At 40.2% G+C, this 18,594-nt stretch overlaps 1 long non-coding RNA gene across 1 annotated transcript; it reads left to right on the forward strand.

Moving 5' to 3' along the window:
• The first annotated feature begins 9,060 nt into the window (after window positions 1-9,060).
• Window positions 9,061-17,734, forward strand: LOC145529421 (uncharacterized). Its single transcript, XR_014071206.1, has 6 exons — window positions 9,061-9,700; window positions 10,479-12,585; window positions 13,295-13,537; window positions 15,093-15,276; window positions 16,767-16,843; window positions 17,475-17,734. It is a non-coding gene; the product is annotated as an uncharacterized LOC145529421 (long non-coding RNA).
• The last annotated feature ends 860 nt before the right edge of the window (window positions 17,735-18,594 follow it).

The raw sequence follows: 18,594 nt of genomic DNA on the forward strand, positions 1-18,594 counted from the left end.
TGGAACGGGAAAAGAATGTATTTCTAAGAGAACTGCCTCACTAACTGACTTTAAATAATATAATTTTGCTTTTTAATCTTATTTTATTGATGGACTAAAAAGGAAAAATAACTGTAACCCTAGAGAACAGGATTTTCATCACATGGACATTTTAGAATGTTGCAGAAACAGTTAGAAAAAGAGAGGTGAGAGAAAAACACATCAATAAAGAAAACTCTTTTAGCTTGGGAAAAAGTCTTTATGGACGATGGAGTTGAACTTGAGATAGTAGGGGACAGCTCTGCAGGTGTTGGGGGAGAGTGTCCTTTGAATCTACACGTTGGCAAGCATGACCGGAGCCCCTGAGGACGAGAATTCAGACTTTTGTTCATGCTGTCTCCTGGAAAGGGTATTTAGAGAAGGTACCATTAGCATTCCCTGAACCGTGTTCACCCAGAAGCAAGTAATTGAAAGGATTCATAGCCCTCCACCTTCTCCTCTTTAGAATTAGCAGGCAAGCCTCTGAATAGGAGCGAGGAAAGAAACTGACTTCAGTAGTGGATTTTGAGAATAGCTGAACAGCGTGGGTCTGCTGACAGCTCGCCCCTCTTTGGGAGATTGCTTCTGAAAAGGACAAGGGAAGAGAAAGTCAGAAACACGGTTGTATCTACTACAGAGGTGTGGAATCAGATACAGTTCACGAAGAATTGCTTTCCACCCGAAGTATATTATCATGCACCTTCTACTTCATTGGAGGAAGTAATTGCACATAAAGATGTATGTTAATTATCTGATTTCAGGTGCTAAGTGGTACTGTATCTGTTGGGATCACTTGGGAGAGTAAGACTTGGGGAGGATATTTGGCAGGGACAATAAAAGGAAAAGAGCTGTTTTGTTTTGTTTTTTGTTTTTCAGGTTGGGAAGGGATGGGTAGTTTACAAATTTTAACTATTTTTAAAAAAATTCTATTGTCATACAGTTGATTTAAAATATTGTATTAGTTTCAGGTGTACAGCAAAGTGAATTGGTTATATGTATGCATATACCCACTCTTTCTTAGATTCTTTTTATTTTATCTGGAAACTATCTTTTATGTAACTTTGTAACTTTCACCTGCATTGAGGCCATGCTTCCTATACAAATTAAGAGCATATTTTATTGGGATCAGACAAATCTGGGGTATTATCCTACTTCTATGACTTACGGGGTATATGATTTTGGGTAAGGTTATTACTTAACCTCTCAGAAGTTTAAGCTAGACATACTAATATTACCTGCTTTGCAAGACTATTGTGAAGATTAAATGAGATAATGCCTGTGACATCAACAGCCTAAATGTGTCTTTCTCTAAGCCTGGCAGAAACTCTGACATGGTGGCTGCTCCTCTGTGCTTCAGGGCCCTTCTTACTTGTGGAGGAAAAGAACCACACACACACATTCAAGGTAGGGCGTCAGCACCAGAACAGTGTACTCAGTGAGTGTCTGTCTGTAACAAAACCAAAAATGGACAGCGAAGTAAGGAACAAATCTAAGCATCGATGCTGTTTTACGAAGACCAGAAAACTAAGGCGATTAAAGCAAAAACCCTAGGAAATATTGGCTAGGTTTTGTGAAAGTAAAACAAATAGTGTCAGTTAGCCAGCAGCCATTTCTAAGCAGTCATATGCCCCACCAGTCCCAGAGCAGGGCAGTGATGTTTCTGCATACCATTAATACATGGCATCCTCATTTTGTTGTAAGTTTAATGTGATTACTTCACTGAATTCTGTTATTAATACTCAGCCTTCTGCTGTTCGTGCAGCATGGCCAACTGTTGGTAATTTTTAAAAACAAAAGGGACATATTTGTTCTATATCCACCCAGCAGAAAGGAACATAACGTCTCCCAGAGCTGGGAGGAGAATGGGGCCCTGTAGGGTAAAGTGAAGAAGGTGCGGTGGGAGCTGGTGTGGGAATGAGATGCTGATCCCAACCATTCACTTCCCGCCAGTATAAGGGGCCTCTCCCAGTGTATCACCAGACGCATTTCACCAGTCAGAGCACAGAATCCTCTCCGGGTCCTTCAACAAAGGGAACTGAATACAAGAAACTGGTCACAAAAGTGATGAAAAGTTGAGAAGACAGACCGGGGACTGTGATAAAACTTGAAACAGCAGCATCAAGAAATTACTGTGACCCCTGAAGACTGGAGTGACAATAGGCAGGGTTGGTGTTTTCAGGGTCCAAGAGCAGGCTGGCTGCCTACAGGAAACAGAACTGTGGGAGAGGGTGGCATTTGGGAGCTAAGAGAGAGGCCCTCCTGGCAGGAATAGAAACTATGAGGAAGATGCAGCCACTGCCAGCTCTGGAGACCCACCCAGGGCAGAGGGAAACAGGAATACTCTCCCTTTCCCCCTCCTTTCACCTTCCAGCTTCTCCAGGGACTCCCACGGGTCCCACTAGTCAAAGCTACCTGAAAGCCAAGTAATTTGGGGAGCCTGGAAACATTGTTTCCTATAGTACAGAGCAGAACAGAGACAAAGGAGAGAAGGAACTGAGAGCCAACAAGCCAGAGCCCAGTCAGGTTCTGTTGAACTGACACAGCTGGCTGTGAGTTAAGCTGAAACCTTTCCATGGCAGGGCTTCCCTGATAGCTCAGTTGGTAAAGAATCTGCCTGCAATGCAGGAGACCCCGGTTTGATTCCTGGATCGGGAAGATCTGCTGGAGAAGGGCTAGGCTACCCACTCCAGTATTCTTGGGCTTCCCTTGTGGCTCAGCTGGGAAAGAATCCGCCGCAATGCGGGAGACCTGGGTTCGATCCTTGGGGTGGGAAGATTCCCTGAAGAAGGGAAAGGCTACCCATTCCAGTATTCTGGCCTGGAGAATTCTATGGACTGTATAGTCCATGGGCTCTCAAAGAGTCGGACATGACTGAGCAACTTTCACTTTCACTTTCTCCATGGGAGGACCCCAAAGAGCAGCCCACCCGGTCACCCTCTATAGCCCTCTGTGCGAGCGAGCTGGAAGGCCCCTCTGGGCAGAGAGGAGGAGCTTCAGCTGAGGAGACATCGTCTGTTTGCTCACTGTTCTCTGTTGTCTCCTCTCTGGAAACAAACTGTATGTTAATTGGTGATTATCAGAGTTAAAAAAGATAATAATATATGAATATAATGCAGTCTAATCTCCTTATTCTGTTAAGTACTAGTCTTTTGTTTTTGATTATCCATTTAAACCTCTACTTCATCATCCTGGATAATTGAAAGCTGCATCTTATTGTGCTCAGAATAATTTAATTTTTGCATTTTTGACTCTGAATAATCCAGTTTTATAATAAGAACAAGTTAAATTGCAATGATCTTTACAGCTTTTGTGAGTGTACTTAGTCGCTCAGTTATGTCCAACTCTTTGCAACCCCATGGACTGTAGCCTGCCAGACTCCTCTGTCCATGGGATTCTCCAGGCAAGAGTACTGCTGGAGTGGGTTGCTATGCCCTCCTCCAGGGAATCTTTCCAACCCGAGGATGGAATCCAGGTCTCTCACATTGCAGGCGGATTCTATACCAGAGTGGGTTGCCTATCCCTTCTCCAGGGAATCTTCTTGACCCAGGAATCAAACCCAGGTCTCCTGCATTGCGGGTGGATTCTATACCAGCTGAGCTACCGGGGAAGCCCTTACAGCTCGTAGCCCACAGTCAAACACTTTTTACCGTTTTCTTTTATGCCCTGATAGTCTGAAGTGAAGGGAAGATAACTAGTATTTATTGAATATATACGATGTTCCAGGCACTGTGCCAGCAACATTACAAAGATCAATTCAGTTATATCACAACAACCAAACAAGTCAGGTATTTTTATCCCCATTTTACAGATAGGGAAAATCACATGGGGAGAATGAACTATCCTGTACAAGGTTATAAAGCCAAGTCCAGAGACCCTAACAGCCTGAAAACTTACATAGACACACAACACATTTTGTTATATATGTTTTCAAATTATATATATATATATATATATACATACATCTATATGTAAACTTTACCCCCTAAATGTAGTGATTTTTATAAATGCCTTATTTATAATTTGTTTATTTAGGAAATCTTAATATCAGAAGCTTTTGTTTGCGGTCACACATGCTCCTTAGGAATCAGAGGTGGAAATAACAAGGCCTCAGTACGCAGCAGTCACACTGCCTCTGGTTCTGCACGTTCAAAGTCAAATCCACTCTGAGCCTCATTTACTTTATATAGAATGGGGATAACATATTGTCGACTGAAAAATATAGTCACAACCTATCAGAAAGCTATTTCTTTCTTGGTCCAATTGTGTGTCATGTTTCTCTTATGACTTTCAGTGTATGTGGCCAACATTATGCTCACTAGGTTTGAAGCTTAAAGGTAACGTCTGCATTTCATCTCTCTGTCTCTCGCAGTGTATAATGCAACAGAAGTTCTCACACATACTTTTGAATTGAAGCTGTAGCTAAGCTACACAAAAATTCAAAATTTGGGGTGCAGACAGAGCAACCAACTGTGCAAGACTACCCACAGCTGAGGGATGCAGGGATTTCCATGCTAAACTGGACCATCCTTGGAAAATGAGGACAGGTAGTTACCCTAGGAGTAAAATGTAGTATCCTGAAACAAAATGGGTGCTTTGTTTTGTAAATTTACAAATTTGGCAAAATATACTTCTCAAAACAAAATAGGCATGAACATCAGAGTAAAATAACAAGACACAATTATATATAAATCATCAATGTTCTAATCAGAAATTCATTTCTGAAATAGTAACAATAAAATTTTGATAAATTTCCTTTCAATATAACTATGAAAACCAGGATTTTTTCCTGTTTTGGTAGGAAGCAGATAAATCCATAGCAAAGGTTTTAATTAAAACTTCCTACATCTCACAGAGCCATCACAGGTATTAAGGGTCCTGAATGTTCCAATTGAAATCATGAAGTATTTGCCCCATGAGACACAGCTTCATCCCCCCAGGGTTCAGTATGAAACTGAAGCTTTATGCTGGGAGCCAGGATACTTGGACCTAATGGCACCCACAGTAGAACCACATCATAATGTGCTCATAACATGCTGATCTCATCTGAGCCTCTAGCAAAGCATTGCAAAGAGATGCTAATGAACACTTTATCCTACACTTGGACTTACTCCATCAAAAGCTACTTGTGCCATCTCAGACCAGACCATCATGACCACCACTCCACTGCTTTGTGACACACAGTAAGTCAGGAGAACAAGCACCACGATTCATTAGTCATTCAGCCGTTCCCTCAAACATATATACTGGGAGCCTAACTAAGGGTGACTGTCATTCTGTTAAGTGCTGTGAATACAAAGAGGAAAAAGACCATTTCCAAGGGGGTTACAAACCAACAGAGAAATAAACAAAGTGCTGTGGGAATACAGGCTGGGGGGCAATGTGTTGTTCTGGGGAAGTCAAGGGAAGAGTCAGTGAGGAGCAGATGTTGGTGCTGAGGCCTGGGGAATTCAGACGTTAAGAGTGGAGGAATGGAAAGGCAGAGAGGAACGCTCTGGAGAAGTGAGCATGGGAAACACCGCATGTAGAGTATCCTCAGACTGCTGTAAAAAGTACCTCAAATTGGGGTAAGATTAAATAACTGAAATTGACTGCCTTGCAGTTCTGGAGGCCAGAAGTCTGAGATCAAGGTGCTGGGCAGGCAGGGTTGGTTCCCATGGGTCTGTTCTGAAACTCTCCTAATGTCCAGTGATTTGACACCATTGCTGCCATTTCTTGGCTTAAAAAGGGAAAGTTGCTCAGTCCTGTCCAATTCTTTGCGACCCCATGGACTTCTCTAGGCCAGAATACTGGAATGGGTAGCCTTTCCCTTCTCCAGTGGATCTTCCCAACCCAGGGATCGAACCCAGGTCTTCCGCACTGCAGGCGGATTCTTTACCAGCTGAGCTCCGATGGAAGCTGGCTTGCAAAAGCATCATCCCAGTCTCTGCCTTCGTTTCCATGTGCCATTCTTCCTGTTTGCACTTCTGTGTCCACATTTCCCCTTTAAATAAGGATCCCACTGATATTGCAGGTTAGGTCCCCTGACTCCAAAATGAGCTTATCTGAATGTAACCACTTACATCTGCAGTGACCCTATTTTCAAATAAGGTCACATTCTGAGGTACTGGGGGCTAGGACTTCAACATATACATTTTGAGAGGGCGCAATTCACCCCATCATATCTTGGAAAAGGAGTCAGATACATTAGCACAGGAGGGAGCACTTTTAAGACAGGAGTGTCTGGACTTCCCTGATGGTTCAGTGGTTGGAAGTCCATCTGCCAGTGCAGGGGACATGGGTTTGATCCCTGGTCCAGGAGGATTCCACGGGCTGTGGGGCAACCAAAGCCTGTGCACCAGGACTGTTGAGCCTGTGCTCTAAAGCCTGAGCACTGCAATGAAGACCTAGTGCAGCAAAAAAAAAAAAAAAAAGAGGAGTGTCTATAATGGTAGGAAAGGAGGGTGAAGGCTAAGATTTGAAGAGATGCTAGAGCCCATGTTTAAAGGTGAAGAAAGTTGAAATATATGCTCGGATGTTCTGGGAAACAATGATAATTGATGACAGGATAAAAAGATTTGTAATCATAAATGCTGCATTAAACACACTCTAACAGGACTCCTGAGTGTCTCAGAGACTGTAACACAGGAATGTGCTTTATAAAACCTACACAGATGAGAGTATGCAGTGGTTCTCAAACTTATATTACTGCAGAAACAACTTTTTTCCAGTGATCTTCCACTAAAAAATAATAATTTGGAGATGTGGGCACAGTCAGTGCAGAGACTTCCCAGCTGGCTTCCTTACATCTGAGTTTCAATTTCCTTCTCTGTGGAGCTGGGATAATCACTGTGTTTTACAAGTTCAGTCCCTGTGAAGGGAAGGAAGAGAGCATAGAGGGGACTCCTAAAAGTTAAACCACTAGACATATAGGAATAATTGGAGGGCTTTTGAGCAGGAGGTAGAAGGCTTGCAAATTTGTTGGAAATAAAAGAGCAGACAGAGCAATTATTTGGAGGAAATAAAGATTCCTGAGCAGTGAAAATCCACATACTGACAGTCAGCATGGAAAGGAAGGCACCTTCCTGGGGCTGCTCTTGCCCTTCCCACCATTGCTCCTTGTTCCTACTTTATCCATTCATTCAACTAATATTCATTAAGCCCATTAGTATGTCCTAAGTTCACTGCTCAGAATTCTTTAAGGCTCACTTCATAAATCAGTCGAATTCAACTTGACCTCCCCTTCCTCTGATCTCTGGGGTACATACTGTCTGAGTCACATAGCTCAGCGTTTGAATACATGTTGATTGAACAATTACCTCTTTGTTTCCTTTTCTTTGGATGCACCTCCTAAATGAGACTGTAAATCTTCCTTAAGCAATTAAAAATAATATCCCGTGGATTTCCAACCTCAGGATGCACAGCACCAAGTGCATAGAAGATACTTAATAAGTATGTAATGTGTTGAAGAAAATTTTGCATCTGGGACAAAAATACCTCTGCAACATCTAGTTAACTTTTCTTACTGTTACAAAGACACTAGCAACCAAACACAGAATGTGGAGAATTACTTGGAAATGTTACATATTTTTCATGATTATCCATAATCATAATTGATAAAGGATCCCCAAGTGTTCATGTGCAAAGGAGCCACATGTATAAGGCACACTTTGATCCAAAGGAGTTGAGCTTTGCTTCTGACCAGCATAGGGTTGTCATAGACAATAAAATAATGATACACACACAAATAATGTAAATGGAGCAGACAATACTTTCTCTTTATTTATAAAAATATAAGAGAAATGGAGCTTTGTTTAGACATGGAGATTTGTTTAGACAATGGAGATTTGTTTAGACAAATGTCTTCCCATTTCATTTTGCTATTAGGCCCTTTTTGAACTATTCTTAAAATTACTTAAGGAAGTTCAGATGGAAAGTTTATTTCTGCTTGAAGGTCATTTATAGAATACAGAACATACTGACTTGTGTTAAAAATTACCAAATCTTTTTGGACAATTTGCTGTGAAGATCAAGTTGGCACTTTCAGTGTTTTATTATTTGATGTGGTTTGTTAATTTGTCAGGTTGACACACTGCATTAAGGTTGAGAACACTTTATTTGGGAGAACATTTCATCAACTAACAAAATGACTCTATTCAGATAATACTTTGTCAAGAGTTATCTCATACAAATACTAAGTATTAGCTTTGTGATTTAATAAGCCATCCTCATACTAAATGATTGAAAACAAAATAATTATTAAATCAAAATATGCAGCTAATAAGAATTTTCTCCAAAAGCCAACATGCCTACAAATGAATCAAAGGAGAAGAAAACAAAACCAAATGATAATCAGGTGTCTGGATTGTCTTGTCCAGTAATTCAAGGTTGTCCTCAACACATCACAACCCTATTTCTAACACTTCCACCACTTGGTGTTGAAAATTATTTTCTTTTTTTATTTCCAGCTTCACTGAAATATACTTTAAAAATATAATTGTGCAATGTAATAGTTTGACTTACATATACATTGTGAAATAACTGTAAAAAAGTTATTTTCAGTATGACCTCATTCCAACCAAATTTAGCAATGCTTTCAACCTCTCTAGCACGTAGAACTCCATATATCTACTTCTTTTTAGTTTTTTTCAATTCAAGAAATGTAAAAATCTATAAGAAAAATGATAAAAACAAGGCCTCCATGAGGTATAGCAACATGATATTAGCATGGTAGAAAGAACACAAATCTCAGAATTGAAGCTGTGATTCAAAGTTAACATCAGCAGTTTAGTGTCTGTGAACTCATTTAAACTTCGTGGACCTCAGTTTCCCCATCAAAAGATGTTAACTTCTCAGAGTTCCCAGATTCATAACAGATTTTCAGTTCTTGTTTAAATAGTGAATGGATGAATGATCTCTCTCTCATATTCTGCTTTGGTCTCCCTTTTTTCCTTTTCCTTGTTCATGCTTTTTCCTTTATACTACTTCCTACTTCCTTTATTCTACTTCCTACTTCCTTTATACTACTTCCTACTCCCTCTCTACTACTTCCTACTTCCTTTATACGGCTTCCTACTCCCTTCATACTACTTCCTACTTCTTTTCTTTTCTACTCTCAATTACACAAGAAGTTTCTTTCCCAGTGACCTTTCACATTAAATCACTCTTTTCAGTTTCTTCATTTGCTCCATACAGTCCAGCTTCATGTTTCCTTTGTCCACACCAGCCCTTGTGTTTGGCAAAGCTTTCCACTCCCAAAGCCAATTTTTTTTCCTTCCATTTAAAACCTGACAAAAATCACCCCCTTTGCCCATTACATGCACTCAGTAGATAATAAATGATAAAAGTGGTGATGATGAATTCACCCGCAAAGAGCATATAATCTGAGCAATAAAATTTGGCAAAGAAAAGATAGTGAGTAACTGCAACCCACTTAGTAGCAGGTGTGATTTCTCTAACTAGCCATTAACACATTTGTGCTGCCATAATTACTGCTTGGGTAAATACTACATTGCCATAGAAACATTGTCTCCAAATTACGTATTTATGGATTTTATTGGTGGATATGTTGACTATAAATTAGTTTTTCACGTGTTGTAAGCTTTGACGATGGAAGCTGATAGGAATCCTATTCATCTTCACAGCTGCCCCAGGTTGAAGGATTTCAAGGTGGAACAAGAAATTCTCCCACCTTCTCAATTTCAAGGTGAGCAGAGTTGGCATTCCCCTAGATGCACACATTTAAAAGTAAAGGAACTGGCTAAAAAAAAAAGATCACATTGAACTATAGTAATAGTCAAAATATAACAAATTAGGATGAGTCTGGCTGTATCGATAAAGTGGAAATGATAATAATATTGCTCTCAGAAGATTTTTATTTGCTCAAATAAGACATAGCAAATAAAAAACTGTAAACTATACAGTGTTATGTAAATATCAGTTCTAGTTTTTATTCACCATCAGCACAGACTGTCCTCACTTATTGGGTGGAATTCAGCTCTCTTGGACCCTCTTTAAGGACTGTGAAATATTCTTCCTTTCCTGTATATTTATGGACAAGCACAGTCAGCATCCTCAAGGTTTAACCTCAGTTCCAGACCTTGTGAGGAAATACTGCCAGCTAGCAGATGAGATTTTCTCTGACTACCCTGAGGACTTTTCCTATCTCTAACCTATCAGGAAAAAATATCCAGTGAAAATCTTTGGAACTCACATTTTTGTTTCTATTGGTGAAAATGAAAATGACCATGAGAAACTACTGAATTCAAGAAAACTGATATAAATTCACACATTTGACCAGCACAGAGGCGGGGGAGGGGGGGAGTCTAGGTTTAAACTGAACTCTCTCTCCTTAAAAATGATAGAAATAAGTAGGAATCCTTTTTCAATAAACAAGGAGGCAAAACTCTTTTAATGACAAGAGCAAGTGACTAAGTTCTGATTCAAATAATAAGAACAAATTCATGTTTGCCTTCCCTTTATAGCTGCAAAGTATTTCCTCGTACTTGACCACAGTTGATCTTCACTACCACACTATGGAATAAACAGAAGAGAAGTGATGAGATAAGATCTTTATAATATTTCCTAGTATAGTATCCCTTACCTGTACACAAGTTTATTTGTCTGCATGCCTTCCCCTGTTAATGCATATCACAAGGCTTATTGCCCTCAAGGAAGAGAAGTGAATGAACCACCTATAGGTGAGAAGTTCACAGGTTGAAAAATGAGGCTGTAACACCGGGGGAAGGTCATCTCAGGCCGATTGTGCAAGGGAGAGAAGAGATTTGCGAGCCACAAAGGACAGGGTATAACCAGGACTTGGAAAGTAGGTCATCAACCTCTGTGGACCTGATCCTTGGAGTGAAAACAAAGGAAAAGAAAAGAAGCACAGATAGTACAAAGAAGCAACAAAAGTAAAGGGGACCTTTTCTCACTTTCTGTTCAGAAACTGCTTAGCAGGGTGCCTTCAAGCCAGCGTGCAAGCGTGACAGAATAAAACAGTAGTGTGGCATGTTTCAGCAGAGAGAGGTCAGGAGAAGGTCCCTCCGTCCTTCTTAGCTCTTATGTGACAGACACACACACTAGGGATTGTGGTCAGGTACCTGAGAGTTGGGAGCCTAACTGAGGAGAGGGGTGAGAGAGTCCACGGCAGAGACTGTGGGGCACACAGCTTCGGCAGGCACTAGGTAGGGTAGTTCACTACAAATCCAGAGATCTGCACGCCAAAGAGCCAGGGTGAGGCCAACTCAGCTGGTCCCCACTATGCCAAATGCACAGACTTCCAAGTACACCAGCACAGGCAGAGGCAGCGAGGTAAAGAGTAATGTCCAGAGACTTTCAGTATGTCTTAGCAGGAGGGAAGTGGGTGCCCAACAAAAAGGATGGCATGAGATTGGTCACTCCTCACTGATGCTGTGGGAGCTGCGGAAATAAACAAAGGCTAACTAAATGGGAAATCAATAGCTGTTCATTCAGAGCTTGCTCTAGCAAGGGAGTCAGCCACCCACTGTCACATGCACTTTGACAGGGTCTCAACACCTGGAATATTGTCACCCTGCTAATTTAACACCTCGTATATTTAACTGGTATATTTACCACCAGATATATTTAACAACTGGTATATTTAACACCAGCTATATTTAACACCTGGTATATTTAACTGCTTATTTAACACCCGGTATATTGTCACCCTGCTTATTTAACTTATATGCAGAGTACATCATGTGAAATGCCGTGCTGGATGAAGCACAAGCTGGAATCAAGATCGCTGGGAGAAATATCAATAACCTCAGATATGCAGATGACACCACCCTTATGGCAGAAAGTGAAGAAGAACTGAAGAGCCTCTTGATGAAAGTTAAAGAGGAAAGTGAAAAAGCTGGCTTAAAACTCAACATTCAGAAAACCAAGCTCATGGCATCTATCCCAACACTTCATGGCTAATAGATGGGGAAACAATGGAAAGAGAGAGAGACTCTATTTTGGGGGGCTCCAAAATCACTGCAGATGGTGTCTGCAGCCATGAAATTAAAAGATGTTTGCTCCTTGGAAGAAAAGCTCTGACCACTTAGACAGCATACTAAAAAGCAGAGACATTACTTTGCCAACAAAGTTCTGTCTAGTCAAAGCTTTGGTTTTTTCAGTAGTTATGTATGGATGTGAGAGTTGGGCCATAAAGAAAGCTAAGCACTGAAGAATTGATGCTTTTGAACTGTGGTGTTGGAGAAGACTCCTGAGAGTTTCTTGGACTGCAAGGAGATTGAACCAGTCAATCCTAAAGGAGATCAGTCCTGAATATTCATTGGAAAGACTGATGCTGAAGGTGAAACTCCAATCCTTTGGCCACCTGATCTGAAGAACAGACTCATTTGAAAAGACCCTAATGCTGGGAAAGATTGAAGGCAGGAGGAGAAGGAGACAACAGAGGATGAGGTGGTTCGATGGCATCACCGAGTCAATGGACACACCGCACATGAATTTGAGCAAGCTCTGGGAGTTGGTGATGGACAGGGAGGCCTGACGTGCTGCAGTCCATGGGGTCGCAAAGAGTCGGTCACGACTGAGTGACTGAACTGAACTGAACAACACCAGGTAAAGAAGTAGGAAACCTTCATAGTGGAAGAAAGGGAAGGCTTTGGGTATGCCCTGATTAGACAGAGGCTGTTGGCTTGGGTGTGCTGTAATGAGGCTAAGTGAAGTTGGGTGTCCTTTGTGGCTGGTTAGGTGCATACTTGGCTTTCTCTAGTTGATCCTATATTTGAAGCAGTGACAAAAGTTAAAGAACATGTCATTTATTAATCAAGTCCTGGCCACTTGGGTGGATTGTTAGAAAATACTGTTTAGCTTCTTGGGCTGTCACTAGGAATAACAACTAGGCTTCCTTCAGGTCTGGCTTAACAGCAGGCTATCCTCCTGAGCCATTTACTGCAGATAAACTGCTGCAGTAAACCAACCCAGGTTGGTCTCTTGGGCAGGCTGCTGCAGGATGTGGGTCAGAGTTCTATTTTTAATACACGGTCTTGCCATTGACTGTTTCTACAGTCAGTCTCTCAGAGCACAGAAACGGCCCCTGTCACCTAAGTGATACCTTGTAAAGAAGAAAGGGGAGGGAAAACTCAAAAGAAGCAGAACAACTCTTCTGGAAGATTCAAAGTTTGAATAGAGCCAATATCCACAAGAGATTTGTTAGTTGGAAAGAAATTATTTCAGCCTGAAAGAGATGAATTTATCATTAATGAGAAAGTTTAGAATTTGGGGGTGGTGTTTTGTTTTCTACTAATTTATTTATTTATTTTTACAGCAACAGGATGGGAGTATCCACAGCAAAATAAAATTAGATTTGGAAAACAGAGAACTTAACTTTTTTTGTACTCCCAATGTGCGGTGTGCAAATTTTGTGACTGGTATTTTTACACTCAGTTTACAAATGAGGAACCTAAAACTGAGAAAAATTCAAAATAATAACAAACATCAAAACCACATATTTCAAGTTAGCACTTTCTTGGAAATAATAAGTTCTGTCTGCCTGGGATACTTCGATGAGGTAAGTAGTAGCAGCTCTGCTTACTGAGGGCCAAATCCTGATACAGGAAAACACAAACCCAACAGACCACAGGTTGTGAATACGGAGAAAATACTTAATCATCCCTCAGGAGATTATAATTTATAGATTTTCCAGGATTGTGACATTTCAGATACTGTAGTTCATTGTTCTCCCAAGAATGTACACATGGGAAATCAAGGGTTCCCATTTTTGATGCAGATGACACAGTCATCAAACCCTTAACGTCAAGAGTAAATTCACTGGGATTAAATGGTGTAAACTGGGCTAGAGAGTCACTTGGGAAGGTCATAAAGGCCATAGTTAGAATTCGGGGCCATGTCATCTAAGCAGGCTGCTCTGATCAAGAGTTCTCTGTGACAGAGACCCGCAGAGCCTGAGACCAAGCTTCCCACAACAGAACCTCCCCAACCCCCCCTTACCCTCCCATTTGAAACACTGCCATCCTGCAGTGGTGGCCGGGGAAGCAGAGGTTACATAAGTAAAAAGAATAATAAATTGCTTCAGGCTCACTGTGATTAGTTAGAAAATAAAAAGAGATTTCATGAAGCACCTTTGTATTCCAGAACTCCAAATCACTTCTTATTATGAACATAAGGTAATACAAGTTGAATATCAAGTAATTAATGTTCATTTTGAACACATCTCTGGAATTCTAATTATTTCAAGCCTCTCTTAAAAAGTTCTCCACTGTGAGAGCCACATTTTCAAATGTTCCACTGCTGCCTAAAAAGGCTGTGCTTCATAAATTCCATATTGATATTACAATAGAGTAGCAGGATAATTTTAAGATTTTTTTCCCATTTGATAATTGCCCCATTGCTTTTGAAAATAATGATTCACAATTATTCCAGTGTGAGATGCATTCATTTTATTACATTATCTAAATTTGTGTAGATATTACAAGGCTTTATGTAGCCCTGGTAAAAGACACAAAATGGTCCTATTTCTCTCAATTATGCTTTTTTTTAACATTAATTTTCACATACAATTTTCAGTCATTCTCTTATGTACTACAAAACAAACATCAATGTGTGGCTACTAAGCATGACATTTCTCTATTTATAATCATTGATTTTCTTCTCATTCTATCAAGGGTAGGGGTAGATAATCATCATAAATAACATTTGACTGCTAAATTATCTACTGTATGCCACTCCCTGTGCTTATTTTTATCTTCACTGTGCAGGATGTCAGGCTCAGAAAAGGTAAGTAAGTTGCCTGTGATAACACACTAGTAAGTGGTAGGCACGTCAGGTCTGTCTTAACTACTGCATCTTGCTGCCATTCCAGTAAGATGGGGCTGGTTGTCTTTATTTTCACAGCAAGTCAGTGCCTTCCTTCCTCCCCGGTTTATCTTTCTCTCAGCATAGACAATGAACCTGGAGCAGTTTCAAGTCCTGCATCCTCTGTAGATACTAGCTGTGCAGTGGTGGGTACATTAGTCACAGTCATTAGCTTAGTTTTGGCGATATAAAACTGCCCTAAATCTCAGGGTCCGTGTGCAGTAACGGCTTGTTTCTTGCTGTCATCGCAGAGGAGTTGGCTCCCCTCCAACCAACCACTAGGGATCCAGGCTGCTCCCATCTTAACGGCTGTAAGGATACCCCCTCATCCTCCTGCTGGCAGATGAAGGGGAAGAGAGCGTGTGGACGGAAGGCCCTTTGGATGTGTAACTATTGCCCAGAACTAGTCACTTTTCATCAGACAACATGTCCAAGGTAACTGCAATGGAGGCTGGGAAAATATACATGAACACATGGACATAAGAGTTTCTGCCACACGGGGCTTGTTTGTTTAAATCTGTCTAGGTCTGTTTTCCACTCCTACAAAGTAAATGAAGGACTTAGCACTATGCTTGGCACATATTAGCAAAATACATACACTCAATGTTTTAAAATTTAATGTTATGTTATATAAATATTTGTACATAGTGCCTCAGTGGAGACATAAAGCTACCTTCCTTAGATCTATGGGAGAGAAAATCGAAAGAAACTGCTTTTGCCAAACCAAATCTAAATAGATACCTAAAGAACTCATATTTTAGAGCTCTTCATGAGACATGTTCCTTATAATGTTATATGACAGAGAAAAAATCAGAATCTGAGCAGGAAAAGAAGCCCTGTGGAGGAAGAAGATGGGCTGGTAGAGTTTGTGTGGGGGTGAAATGTAGTGGGGAGTGGGGGAGGGCGGTGGTGTGAGAGAATTTATGAGAGAGAGAAGAAAATGTGTTTTTGTTGTTAACAATATTTTTCTTCTCAAAATTAGAAGACTGACTGATAATAAATAAGTTGAGGAAAATCCACCAATAACTATGGCGTCTCTGAAAATACTAATTAGAATGTGTTTTTTTTATTCCCTGATTTTTTTTTTTTTTTTTTTACTGCAAGAATCACTTGTTTGTTCAATAAACTGAGGAGTATCTTGTCCCAACTTCCCACATTTGCCCTCTGACCTGTATCTTTCAACTTCCTGTTTTATGCGTTTCAGTATTTCAGAGTAGTTTCATTAATATTTTGTGGTTTTCATACCTTAGTCTCCTCTTTCTTCTCCACATTTCCTAAATCCTCAAACATATTCCTTGGCTGTTTGTGTTTGCATCTTTCTAAATGTTGAATGACCATCTAAAGATGTGAACTCTACTTTTTTTTTTCCTACTTTGATAGAGGTATAGGAATAGTTTTCTATGGATCAAAAGTGTAAAGTACATTTCCAAAGTGTCTACTTTATAAACACAAGAGTAGTATAAAGTCCAAAATAATTTACTCAAATTTCAGTAGCTTCCCTCTAACCTTGCTGCTATTAGAGCTTTTGCTTGCTTTCCGATTGCTGTGCTTTTAAGAACAATAACTTTATTAGTTTTATATAATACATATTCAATATTAAAAACATTACAGTATGCTAAAAATGTAAAGAAGAAAGTTAAAACCACTCAAATTTTACCAATACAATATTATTGAGGCATTTTTCTATTTATAAATAAAACAGAAGGGTAAATCGATAAAAAGATAAAGATGGAAAAACTTAAGTAGCTTTCTAGTCTACTTGCTACTTTTCAGTTTAAATATCTGACTGTATTTCATCAACTTTAACAGACTCTTTTTCACATTTTAGTGTCTCTACAATTGGGATATGTCTTATAATGTAAATTATTAGTATGGCCATGCAGTAATGCTGATGGGATGTTCATTGCTTTGTTGTTCTTTTTTAGTCGCTAAGTCATGTCCGACTCTTTGCGACCCCGTGAACTGTAGCCCTCCAGGCTCCTCCGTCCTTGGGATTTTCCAGGCAAGAATACTGGAATGGGTTGCCGCTTCCTCCTCCAGCGGAGTTTCCCAACCCAAGGATCAAACCCATGTTTCCTGCATTGGCAGGCAGATTCTTTACCTCTGAGCTGGCAGGGAAGCCCATCTGTTGCTTAGAACTGCATAAAATTGGCTACTATTCTTGGTGAATGTAAAAGTGTTAGTCACTCAGTCATGTCCCACTCTTTGCAACTCCATGAACTATAGCCAGCCAGGCTCCTCTGTCCATGGAATTCTCCAGGCAAGAACACTGGAGTGGTTGTCATTACCTTCTCCAAGGGAACTTCCTGACCCAGGGATTGAAACTGGGTCTCCTGCATTGCAGGCAGATTCCTCACTATCTGAGCCACCAGGGGAGGGAGCATCACTGGGGCCCAGGGAGGGCTGTGGCAGGGGATATGTGGTGCAGGGGACAGAGGGTGTGGGCAAAGGGTGGGCAGACTGCAGGATCCTGGCTCCTTCCTGTGTTTTGGTTACTGTGGGTCATTTAGGTACATGTGGGCATGGAGTCCTGGGCCTGGTAGAACAGGCTCTTGGAGGAATTGGGGGGAGAAATCTGGCCCCTGTAGACACCATTTATTTATTTATTTTTTAATGATTTTTTTTTTTTTAAGACTACCCTTCAAAACTCAGACAGAAAAGAGGACAAGTCTTGGTTGTTGCCTAAATAACTTCCTTTGATACTTTCAAGTTAAAAAGACACCAAGTCCCCAAGTGAGTGATGCGCACTGATTATCTCTGGATTGTAGGTATTATCAATTTCTTCTCTGTGTATCTGGTGTTTTCCAAAGTTTATACAAAAAACAAGTATTATTTTGCATTTTGGAGGTAATATGAATCTAAAATAAATTTTAGACAACACCGGCATCCTAAATTTTTGCCTCCCAACTACTCTCTGAATCATGAGTAGTTTCTCTATGACAAAGAAAAGCAGGTCTGAGATACAACTTCCCCCTGAATCTCAAGGGGAAGGAAGTGTGTACTGAAGCCTCAGAGGAATGTTTTCACTGAGGATCAGGATGAAGATTTCTTACTTTGCTAAGACTTTGGGTCATCAGGACTTATAGACCTCACTGGGAGGACTAGAGTCCACATATTTTCCAGGAGTTTTGAAAACAAAAAGATATCCTCCCAATATTCATAATATAGGGTTAACAGTTTTCCAGATTGGACTTTAAAAAATCCAGTAATATGTTGTCTACTATAGAAATATATGAACAAAATATACATAAATTATAAGAATAAATAATGGAAAAAATACACCAGGTAAATATAACCCAAAAACTAAGCTCTAAAAATGAACATGTCATGATCAACAAGATTTCTCAGCATGGCTAATCTGAGAAATGCAAAGAATGCTGAACTCTATAAAATCAATCAGTGGAAATTACTATAACAGTGAAATAAAAGAGAAAAACCATGTATGATAACGTCTCTACAGATTTGGAAAATGTGAATGAAATATTTTAACATCTATTTATGATTAAAAATAATTCTCTGATAGAAAAGAATAGAAGGAATTTTCTTCAGCTTGATAGAGAGTAGTTGGAGAAGACTCTTGAGAGTCCCTTTGACTGCAAGGAGGTCAAACTAGTCAATCCTAAAGAAAATCAGTCCTGAATAGTCTTTGGAAGGACTGACACTGAAGCTGAAACTCCAATACTTTGGCCACCTGATGTGAAGAACTGACTCATTGGAAAAGACCCTGATGCTGGGAAAGATTAAGGGCGGGAG

Source organism: Giraffa tippelskirchi, chromosome 12 (genome assembly GCF_054371585.1).
Source record: "Giraffa tippelskirchi isolate mGirTip1 chromosome 12, T2T-mGirTip1v1.2.pri, whole genome shotgun sequence".
Taxonomy (NCBI): Eukaryota; Metazoa; Chordata; class Mammalia; order Artiodactyla; family Giraffidae; genus Giraffa; species Giraffa tippelskirchi.